Raw genomic sequence first — 11,994 nt, 5'->3', positions numbered from 1 at the left:
CTGTGGGCAGGGCTGAGGAGAGTCTGTCCTGATTGGAGAAAGTGTGCCCTGAGCATTTTCTAACCCTGCATTATAACCTCTTAACGTCCTTAATAAGCCCCATGATTGTGAACATAGTGTCTGAGTTCCGTGTGGCCATTGCAATGAATTCGTTAACCCAGATGAAGGAAGAGTATTGTGGAAGGGATGGTTTGTGCCATTGTTTTGGGGGGTTTTTAACACTTGTCCAGACCTCCTGAGGGCAGTACTTCGAGTAGGAACTCCAAAGTACTTGTAATTACTGAATGAGCAAACACTACTTGGATTTCACCTGTTCCATAGCTGAAGGCTTCCAAAGTCATCAGTCAATAATAAAATGCTCACATGGGGCCATGGTCTCCTAGTCAGCTGAAACAGTCTTTCTTCTTCAACTGAAGTTCCCCATCTGCTAAAAGAACCTCTGAGACAAACCCCCAGAGTCACAGACTGGGCTCCATTGAATCTTAACAGCTCCCTGGTTAAAATAGCAGAGTTTATTGTGTGGTCAGTGGCCAGTTTGGGGTTTTTTCAGATATGCAAAGAGTTCACTTAAAAAAAAAAAAAAAGAACTTTAATCGCAGCTTCCCAAACAGAGGTTCATTACAAGAACTAGAAGCAGCTGTAGAGCTAACAGTAGTCAAGGCGGCAACAGCGGCCCTCATAGGAGTAACAGCAGCCAAGGATGCAGAAACATTAGTAGTCACAGTACTAGTAGCATCCGTAACACCTGTCGTCATAGCAACAGTAGAACCAGCAGGAGGAGAAGTCGAAGTAATAGCAACCATGGGTCTTTTTACTACACACCTGAGCGTGTTGAGATCTGGTGTGGCACTGTAGGGTAAGCACTTGACTGCTAACCACAAGGTTGATGATTCAAATCCACCAGCCTCTCCTCAGAAACCCTATAACGGGTCACTATGAGTCAGAACTGACTCCACAGCACTTAACAACAACAGTGTGTAGAGTGCTTTGCTAAATGTTGTCTAATTCAATCCTCAGTCCTTTTTAAAACCCTTAATGGCTTAAGTTTCCATTAATGTACCTTCAGGCCCCTTCACTTGGCTTCAACATCCTTCATTTTCTGGCCTTACATAGCCTTGCAGCCACGTGTCCCACCAGCAGCCACGCATGCATCCTTCTTTCAGTTCCTCAAAAGCATCATGGTCTCTCCCATTTGCACTTTCTACTGAATTAACCACCTATGCTTATCACCCCCAGCCCACTAGTCCATCTCCCACTCACGCACAGGTCTTAGCTTAGGAGTCACTTCCTATGTTGTTGTTGTTGTTAGGTGCTGCCAAGTGAGTTCCAACTCATAGCGACCTTGAATAGGGTTTCCAAGGAGTGTGTGGTGAGTTTGAACCCCCAACCTTGTGGTTCAAACTGACCTTGTGGTCCAGCGCATTATCCCACAGCACCACACCAGGATTCCGTCACTTTCTTTAGGTGGTAGCATTCCCAGATTAGCCATACTGTTTCAGGCATGGTGGTTACCCCTCCTACTATCACTGGTTAGTTCGTCCTCTCTCCCTCTTATGAAGCCAGAAAAGTGCTCAGAAAATACAGAAATGCTTAGAAGATGGATAGGAACGTATCAAAGATTTTAAGAGCCCACCTGAAAGAGTTCCCAATGGGAGCTAGAACAAGCTGAGCAGTATATTGTTAATAGTGTTGGATTCTAATTCATAGAGCAAAATGAATATCTGTGTGTTTGTATTGTAAAAAAAAAAGTACAGATTCCATGAAAGCAGGAATTCATTTGTCTTGCTCACTACTACTCACTCCGATATTTCTCTGGGGCCTAGCATAGAAGATGGCACGTAATAGCTGCTTAGTAAATACTTGTCAAACGAATTAGTACTGGATTATCACTGTTTACCTGATGATGGAATGAAGGCTAGAGGATTAAACTGTTGCTGCACAAGACCTTTTTAAAGTATTGAAGAGCAAAGATGTCAGCTTGAGGACTAAGGTGCGCCTGACCCAAGCCATGGTATTATCAATAATAACCTCATATGAATGTGAAACCTGGACAGTGAATAAGGAAGACCGTAGAAGAATTGATGTTTTTGAGTTGATGGTGTTGGAGGAGAATATTGAAAGTGCCATGGGCTGCCAAAAGAACCAACAGATCTGTTTTGGAAGAAGTGCACTCAGAGTGCTCCTTGGAGGCCAGGATGGCCAAATGTCATCTCATACTTCAGACATATTGTCAGGAGAGACCAGTTGCTGGAGAAGGATATCATGTTTGGTAAGGTGGAGGGTCAGAGAAAAAGAGGAAGACCCCCAACGAGATAGATTGGCCAAGTGGCAGCATTGATGGACTCAAGCATGGCAACAGTAGTGAGGTTGGCCTAGGATTGGGCAGTGTTTCATTCTGCTGTGCATAAGGTTGCTATGAGTCGGTACTGACTCGATGGTACCTAACAGCAACAACAAGAATTTGGGGTTGGTAATGGGCACTCCTGGTGTGTTGCTATAGGAAAAGCACTGGACTGTAGTTCAGTTTGAGTCATAAGATCAGCAGTTCGACTCCACCAGCCACTCCTTGGAAGCCCTATACAGGGTTTCTATGAGTCGGAACCAACTTGATGGTACTTAACAATAACAAGGGGCAGAAATGTCCCAGTTTAGTACAAGTGAACTAACTTTCAGTACAAGTACTAACTTTTTAGTACAAATAGAACTAAAATTGGCAGTTTTGACCCACTCAGAAGTAATCTGAAAGAAAGCCCTGGCAGTTTACATCTGCAAAAATTACAGCAAAGAAAACCCTACGGGACAGAATCAGTGTGTAACATCTGAGGTTGTCCTGAGTTGGAATTGATTCAATGGCAAGTTTAGTTTGGTTTTGGTTAATGGGTTGTGTTGGTTAATGGACAAAGTCTTTAAACTTTGTGCTGAAAACTCACTTGACTTTCTGGTTCTCTTCTCTCAAAGTGAGTTAGTAACTAGCTATAAAAGGCTGGCATCAAACCTCATGTAAGTTCAGGGGGACAGAGGAAAAGCAAGATCAGCCCAAAGCTGATTCTTAAGAGGTGGACGTCAAGCAAACCTCCAGTTTCCAATTTTCACCAGTTCTGACATGAGTTGTCCTTCCCTGGTATCCTTTACTCCTCTGCTGTGTTTGATAATTTGTTGTAATCACTACACAGAACTCACAGTCCAGACTTACAACTGAGGGGTTGATTAGGGAAGTGTCACGGGTTACAAGTTCAGGACCAGAATCAACTTGGAAGTAATAGGGACAGGGCACCACACCAGGACTCACTTGGAATGTGCACGGATGTCTTTTATACCCTGCTGCACATTCCTCTGTCTGCTTTTTAAATGTTTGCTATAAATTTGGAATGCATGTGCTGATAAATTCTTCACAATTCATGTCAGTGTTGCACATGAAATACCAAGGCTAATGATGCCACCAGTACTGAGGAATCCTATTGCTTATCCTGCTTCCTGGTGTCTTGAAGGGACACTAATTCTGTGGAGTGAATGACTCTGGCTCTCCTGGGTCTTGTCTTCTTAAGAACTATTTTTAGAAAACTAAGGAAGAGGTTTGATTCCTGGTTCCAAGCTCCCCAAGCTGGTGGAAGCTGGAATTGTCTCAAAGTCATTAACACTTTCTCTAGGAAGCAGGGAGCCAAGTCCCACTCACCAGAACTCTGTTGGCTATGGGATGAAACAATCAGGAGCCTGCCATGAGCTCCTCAGCTGTGTTGGACACTGTTTAAGTGGCTTAGATAGAAGTATGGCTCCGGCATCCCTTGGGCCAATGTCTCTATCAGAAACTTGGCAACTGGAATGCAATTTGTGATTGGGAAACAGAGGTTCAGAAATATGGGGTTTGATTTCAGTGCTAATGCAGAGAACACATATGAGGAGCCTGGGGTATCTTTTAGTGCCAGAAAACAAGGAAATGTTTAAAAAGAAAGGGGTGGGTCCAAGGACACAAAAGCCAACTTAAGGAGTGCCACATGGTCACACTAAGTCAATTTGAGCAATGAAATCAGTGAGCATTTGGGCTTCTTGCCCATGGACTGAAATCAATCTCCATGATTCCATAGTGATATAAATGATGTATTAAACATATGAACAAATGGTAAAGAAGGGATAGCTCTTCCTTACAAAAGAATTCAGGTTCTTAAATTCAGAAAGAATGAAGTAAAATACAAAATCACCAACAGGCAAACAGTACAGAAATTGCAGCTCCAGGTAAGATTCACTAACAGATACTAAGATCACTAGACAAAAGTTTGAGGTGCAACAGGATATTTGCATAGTCTTAACATCTCTCCCCCAAGGGACCGATCAGTTTCAAAGTAAAAAAGCTGCTACCTTCCCAGTGGAGAAGGCCTGTAGATGGCCACCTTCCAGAAGGAAACACTTAGAAGGACACGTCACCTCTTCAGTATTCCAGCAGAAAAATACACAAAACTCTATGTAATCATGAGCAGACATCAGAGAAACCCAGAGGACAGACATGCTACAAAATAATTGCCTGTTGTTGTTGTTAAATGCCATCGAGTTGATTCTGATTCACAGTGACTCTGTATAGGGTTTCTGAGGAGCAGTTGGTGAGTTTGAACTACCAACCTTGTTGTTAGTGCTCCAGTGCTTATCCTACTACGCTACAAAAGGACTCCAAATAATTACCTACTCCTCATCAAAGGTGTGGTGGGTTAATGTGCCAGACTGCAAAGCCGTTTGAACTGCAAGGTTGGCAGTTAAAACTCACCAGCTGCTCCCTGAATACCCTGTGCAGGGTGGCTATGGGTTGGAAACAACTCAACAACACTTCACAACAACAACATCAAAGGTGTCAAGGTTGTGCAAAACAAGAAACTGTCAGCGGTTAGAGGAATCAAGGAGACTTGACAAGGAAGCACATTCTGATGCTCTGGAAAGGATCCTAGAACAGAAATCAAGACATCCCAATGTTCATTCCCTGGCATTGTCCACTGCATTGTAATGTGAGACGTTAACAATGGAGGGGCGGCATCTGGAACCTGCAAGAACGGTCTGACTTAGGTTTATAACTCTTCTGTAAGTCTAAAATTCTTTCCAAATAAGGATTAGAAAATTCTAATGATATTCTTTCCAATCAAAAGGAAAGAGCCAAGGGGTAGGATAAAGAGATGCCTTCAAACGCTGGAATTGTGTATCATATGGTAAGCTTGAGAGTCAGTAAGGTTTAGCTCTGATGTCTCTGAAGTACTAGAGTGAAATGGAGAAAATGAAGCACCTGAATGTGGTCAAGGAGGAAGACCAGGTAGGACAATGCAGATGAAACTTACTTGTTTTTCTCAAGAACAAAATAAATAAAAGGTGGGTCTTATTTGAACAATGTCTGAATTTGCCCCTTCATTTTGCCTGACTTGTGCCAAGAAATATTCTGAGTTCTGTGAAAAAGAATGCATAGAAAATATGATCCTTACAATTAGAGAACTCATTAAGGGATAATATGATTTTACAAGGGAAATACACAAACTAAAGATTTACAGTGTACACACAGATATGAGAACAACAGCATTGTGCTAAGGAAATGGGCAATCCATTTCATGGCAAGTGGGACAGATAGAATGCATTCAGAAAGAGGAAGTTCAGAGCTGAAGTTTGAGTTAGGATTGCAAAGAGTATTCTGAGATGGAGATAGGCTTCCGTGGAAATCTTAAGATGGAACATTGGAATTGTAAGGATCTGGGAACATGTAGGAGTTCGAGAGGCAGCCATGACATTAACTTGAGTTGAAGAAGGCAGAACAAGCCACTGAGCCAAAGGTCATGGGGCTAATTGGTGTCATGTAGATAAAGATCTTTAAAGTATTTGCTCAGATACTTGAGGTTGATTAAAGAGCTTTGTGAGGTCTAGAGCTTCTGAGAATGAAGTTAGATGCTCAACGGATCAGAAAAGCAATAATTCAGGGTGCAGAAGGTCTCTGAAGACCAGACCGGGGGGCGGGGGGCGCATCACAGAGGACAAGGCTGATGGGCTCATCATAGGAGCTGAGAGGCCCAGTAGTACAGGAAAGAAACAAGGTCATTGGGTTTTTGCCAGAAGAATGTCCCTGGTGGTTTTAGTAAAAATAGTTCCTCCAAGGTAAAGACCAGAGAACTCGAGCTACTCAACTGAAAATTTATGGAGGGCAGAAACCACATTCTAATATATCTTTGTACTTCCCCAAACACCTTCTCCAGAATATCATCCTTGAATTGTGACAGTGAGGGCCTCTGGCTCCCTGACAATAGCTTCCAACCCAAACTGGATTCCAAGCAAGTCAGAAAGGCAGAATGTGTATCCAAAATGTGTTTAGGGAATTAAGCAAGGAGGAAAAGAACAGGGGTGGACATAGATGAAGAGGTAAAATAAAAGAGAAGGTCAAAACAATGCCACAGAATTTGAAGGAAAACAATTTTATTAGTCAATCTTATTGTGTGCTAACTTTCTGTTCTAAAGAAAATAATTTCATGGCTTTACTTTTAAGATGTTTATCCTAGAATTAGTATAAAATTCAGGAAAAAAAAAAAACCCAAGAACAATTTATATAAATTATGCATAACCCCACTACTCAAAAGTAACTATTGATAACATGTTGGGGGTTTCCCTTCGTTTTGCACATTTTTCTCAGAGTTAAGATGGTATCTTGCCTGCAATTTTGCATCCTGCGACTCTACAGCACATAAGAACAACCCTACCTTTACCCCCTCAACATAAGCATTTTCCCTAAATATATAGTTCTAGATAATTTTCAAACTGCATGGATTTGCCATCAGGTAAAAAACTAGATATTTAAATGATTTCTAAGTTTGACAGTAACTAATGCTGAGAGGAGCGTCTTTGGGAAACAGTGTCAAATTACTTTCAGTCACATGGTTGTTCTCTTTATGAGTTCTCATTTAAATGAATGATGAATTTGCTTAATTCGCTTATTCAAAAAAATTATTAAGCATCTAAAACTTGTATGCACTGGAGTTTTGGTGTGGCACTGTAAGATAAGCACTGGACTGCAAGGTTGGTTTGAGCCTCAAGGTCAGTGGTTCAAATCCACCAACCACTCCTCAGAAACTGTATACAGGGTCACTATGAGTTGGAATCAACTCAACGGCACTTAACAACAACATCTGTATGCACTGCCCTCCCCTCTGAGGTGTCTAGTAAGCATGACTGTCTCTTTCATAAAGAGACAGTTGACAGAACCAAACAACCAATGTGATGAGGTAATGCATGCTACACAGGAAAACAGGAGAGGCAGAGGAGAGAGAGAAGTGTGTGGATTTGGGAGTCGGTGAGACAGGACTCTTGTGTCAGAAGCCCTGAGTGGAGACCCCAGGGAAGAGGGAGTGTAAGAATTTTGAGGCTCTGTGAAGAGCTTTCTAAACCAAGGGGTCCTGTCTGCCTGCCACTGTGAGTGTGACTATGATAATGTTTATCTATCGTACTGGGCTAATTAAGTAATTCCAACAGTTTCATAATCCATGATGAAAGTCCCATATGGTGGGCACAGGTCCAACATGAGGTAGCTCCTCTAGAGCCTTGTCCAATGGGTTTCTCAGGTTCTCCCCAACCATGGGACAGAAATCTATGATCAGGGCAGCCAAAAGTCCTTGACTGAATGTGTGCCCTGGGCTCCTCCTTCCAGTGTGAGCATGACAACTTCATGTTTCTAAGAAAGTTTGGGAGAAGAACCCCTGAATTCATAGTATGTTCCACAGCATCTTGCTCTCTTCTAATACCTGAGGTTCCAAGGAGACGTACATCATGTAATGTTGTCTTCTCAGCACTGGGATACCTGAGCTCATCTAGAAGGAAATGCACTTGGGCTATTCCCACCCCAGGAACTCCAGAGTTAGGCTAAATAAAATCTTCATGGTGGGAAGTGATCAGTCTTCACTGTCAGGAGAACCCTAGTTCCTCCTGACCTACCCCTGCCCCCAGTCTCACCGCGTCGGCAGAAAAATGGAGAAGCGTGGGACCTAAAATACTCACTGCATGCAGAGCAACAGTGAGACTTGATCATCCCACTGTCCACACCCAGATCTGTTCCACTGGCTCAGGCTGCTTCTGATGTGACTTCCACCTGCTTTTTATAGGACTAGGGGTTACTTGGTGGTACAAATTGTTCAAACACTGGCTGTTATCTGAAAGGTCAGAAGCTCAAGTTCACTCAGAGGCACCTTGGGAGAAAGCCATTAAAAGCCTTGTGGAGCCCAGTTCTACTCGGAAACACAGAGGATCACTGTGAGTGGAAACTGGCTAGACAGCAACTGGGCTTCCACAAGATGGTAAGTGCAGGTCTTTCAAGCCCAAGTTCCCAAATCAGATTTGACCTTCATACTAAATGTCACCCCAGTCCGCTTTTCCCATCTTTGACCTTTCAGGGACACAAAATCCCAACAGGTCACGTTCTTCCCTCTGGCCCTCTCTCTACAGCCTCCCACAGGGCCTGAGACACTGTCCCGAATCCTTACGCAACTATACCCAGCCTTCTCACCCCTGTTTTTCTCCAGTCAGGTACTCACCCCTGCCAGAGCTGCCTTCCGAGTGCTTGACCCGATGGCCCTCTTCCGGCTCCTGTGGGGATTATACTGCCACTGAGCCTCCTCCTTCCCACATGTTGTCTTCAGACACCCCATCCCACCCAACCCTACCCCACCCCACCCTCTGGGATCAAGCTCTGAGCTATGTGGTACAACAAATGTAGATCCCATGGCCAGCTGCTGACACACAGAGGTGTTAAAGAACCCATGTCCAACAACCAAGAACAAGACCCTCAAACTGTTTTTAAATCCCCCTAGAACCATCCCTAGTGGCCTTACAGTCTTGTTTGTCTCCCTGCTACTTTGGACCCTGTTACTCTAAGTTAGACTATTTTCCCTTCTTCTTCCATATTGACATCTTGGCCTTCAAGGTCCAGGTCAAACCCTTTCTTGTTTATACTGCTTTCTTTGAGACACAGAATCACTGTCTCCTCCTGTTTAATCATAATTATGTCTCAGGGTTCCTTCGACACTACATTTCACTTACAGTGTAGGGCTCTTCCCCTGGTAAGTTTGTGAGTCTGGCAGATGATGTGATGTCCCTGCAGGTGGGCTCTGCACCTTGGCCATTGTGTGTCTTCTACAAAACCCAGTGCTGGGTCTCACAAATGAACCTGAGAACCTCAGAAAAAAAGTCATGCTTCATTCAGACGTAGGACAGGTTCTTCCTTGAAACTAGTATAAGAGAATTTTTCTCTGTCCTGCCATAATTAAAAACATCTTTTTCTATTCTTTGCTCTTACAAATCTTTCAATGATTCTATCATAAGGAAGCCACCGAACAATATCTCCTTCCATACATGATAAATATAGTGAATCGGGTCTTTCTTGAACCACTGTAGTATGTTGATTCTTTCTGATTCTCTTTAGGAATGCCTCTTGGTCTATGTACGGGTTTCTAATGAGCACAATTAAGTGTTCCAGAATACTCATATTTCGCAATGTTGTCCATAGCTTGTCATGATCATCACAGCCGAAAACCGTTGCATAGTCATTAATGCACAGGTAAAAACACCTTTCTGGTATTGTCTGCTTTCAGGAAGAGCCATATGATGATTTACAATCATTCAAGCCAGGAATTTGCATAAAGCATTTTCAACACTGGGAAACAATCATTGTATTGTATCTTCTATTATAGAATCACACATGCCCACATGAGCACAATTTGCCTTTCCTGAATTTGTAAACTTAGTTCTCATGTAAGAATGAAATTGTTGCACTTCTCCCCTAAAGGTTTGTATTTAAGCCAACAGGATAAACCTGCACTGATTTCTGATTACCTTCTTGTATTCTTCACTGGTAAATTCATATTGTTTGAAACTGAATATCTACTTGAAGGAACTTCATACACTTTCACCATTTTTTTAAATGAAAGACTCGAGTGTGTCAATGATGGTGTAGCATACTGTTTTGTTGTTAGGTGATGTGGAATCTGTTCTGACTCATAGGGACCCTATGCGCAACAAAATGAAACACCGCCCCATCCTCACAACCTTTGCTATGCTTGAGCCCACTGCTGTTACTACAACATCAGTCCATTTTGTTGGAGGTCTTCCTCTTTTTCGCTGACCCCTCCATTTTGCACATATATGGTTTCATGAAATTGATCTCTGACACTCAATTATACTTCTGGAGCACTTTCTTCATTTGCTTGTTTCTTTCCAATGCTTCTGGATGGTGAACTGCTTGAGAATTAGCATTTGGAAACATTTGTTTTGTTGTCAAATTGTTCAAAATATTTTCTCATTGTATGTATTTCTCTTTCAAATTGTGTAAGTAACTGGTAGAGATCGGTGCATGTCTTTACATTTACTTCTGAATCTTACAGAGGGTTGCTTGTCTGATGAAAATACTGCAAAGTATCATTCCACATACCAACATAAACACATAGTTTTTGCATTTTGCGGCGATGTTTTCAGCTTCTCTCTTGGTATCTCCTTTTTATGTCTGCTCTCCAGCAATATTTTCTAAGGCATCTAGAATTTAAGGATATAATTCCAGGATTGCACATGTTGCACGCAATTCCCAATGTATATTAGAAAAACATCTCAACACTCAATTCATGGCCTAATACATTTTAATGACTGTGCATCAGTGAATGTTGGTGTTGTTAAGTGCCTTCGAGTCAGTTTCAATTAATAGTGACCCTGTATAGGGCTTCCGAGGAGCTACTTGTGGATTTGAACCACCAACCTTATGGTTATAATCCAGTGTTTATCCTACAGTATCACACCAGGACTCCATCAGAGTAAAAAATACATAGAATTATTGCACAGTAGAAAAAAAATCAACTACTTCCAGACAGCAATCTACTGTGCTACGTCCTACAAGTTTAAAAGAATATATAGCTCATGTTATGAAAATGATATACTCATTACATCCTAACAATTTTTGTTTCATGCCTTTATAATGTCCTATTAGCAGCACTGCTACAGGACTTTCCTTTGTACTTAGAAAAATTCAATTTTGCATATGTCACACAAATAGTGAAATACTTGATTTGCAGTTTGTTCACCAGAAGATTTGACAGGTTTTCTACCTGTTGGGAGAACATACCTTAAAACAACACTCAGCTGATCTGTATGGAAAAGATCAGGAATGGGGTCTACAGATGATCTGAAATACTGAGCTATACTTATTTCACTAAAAATAGCTGACTGAAGTTGATCGCTTACTGAGTTTATTAGTTCTTTACATGTTGTTTTAGACATATTCAACGGGTTGCAGTTGCCTGTGTTGCCATATTTTGAGACATGACCTGCTAAAAAATGGATCAAACTGAGCAAGAAATTCATGTAAACCTCCAAACTTTTCATTTTGTGGGGAACCAAACATTTCAGCAGTTCAAGCTCACCAGCTGCTCCTTGGAAACCCTATACAACAGGGTTACTATGGGTTGGAACTGATTCGACGGCACTTAACAACAACAAAACATTTCAGAAATCATTATAATGACAACAACACATTGCAAAACAACTTTCTACTACTGACAAGTATTCATTAATTTGTGTTTCCAGTTCATGAGTTAAAATTTCTGAGAATTAAAATGTTTTCATGTTTATTAGTCATATTTGAGCTGCACCAATCACTAAATCCATCAATAGTAAATCAAGAATTAAATGATTTAGCACTGAATAGTTTGCAAACAAAATAATACCTGTTATCACTGTCATCATCAGCTTTGCACCCTAGAAATATATTTTGGCTCTAGAATCTAGTTTGCTTCCATCTAGAAAATTTCTAGATACTGTAATCTATAATCACGGAAAAGAGAGGAGGAAAAAAAAATCCGTAGCCTAATATAAGTATGACCTTCAAGGCCACCTGAGAAATTTCAAGATGCCACTATTGGTTGGTATGATGTAACTCAGGATTTAATTTTCGGCCATTTTTTTTTTTTTCTTAAATGTTTTATTGTGAATTATGTGATAGTTTACATGGGA

Source organism: Chrysochloris asiatica, unplaced genomic scaffold (genome assembly GCF_000296735.1).
Source record: "Chrysochloris asiatica unplaced genomic scaffold, ChrAsi1.0 scaffold00144, whole genome shotgun sequence".
Lineage (NCBI taxonomy): Eukaryota > Metazoa > Chordata > Mammalia > Afrosoricida > Chrysochloridae > Chrysochloris > Chrysochloris asiatica.
This window is presented reverse-complemented; position numbering follows the sequence as displayed.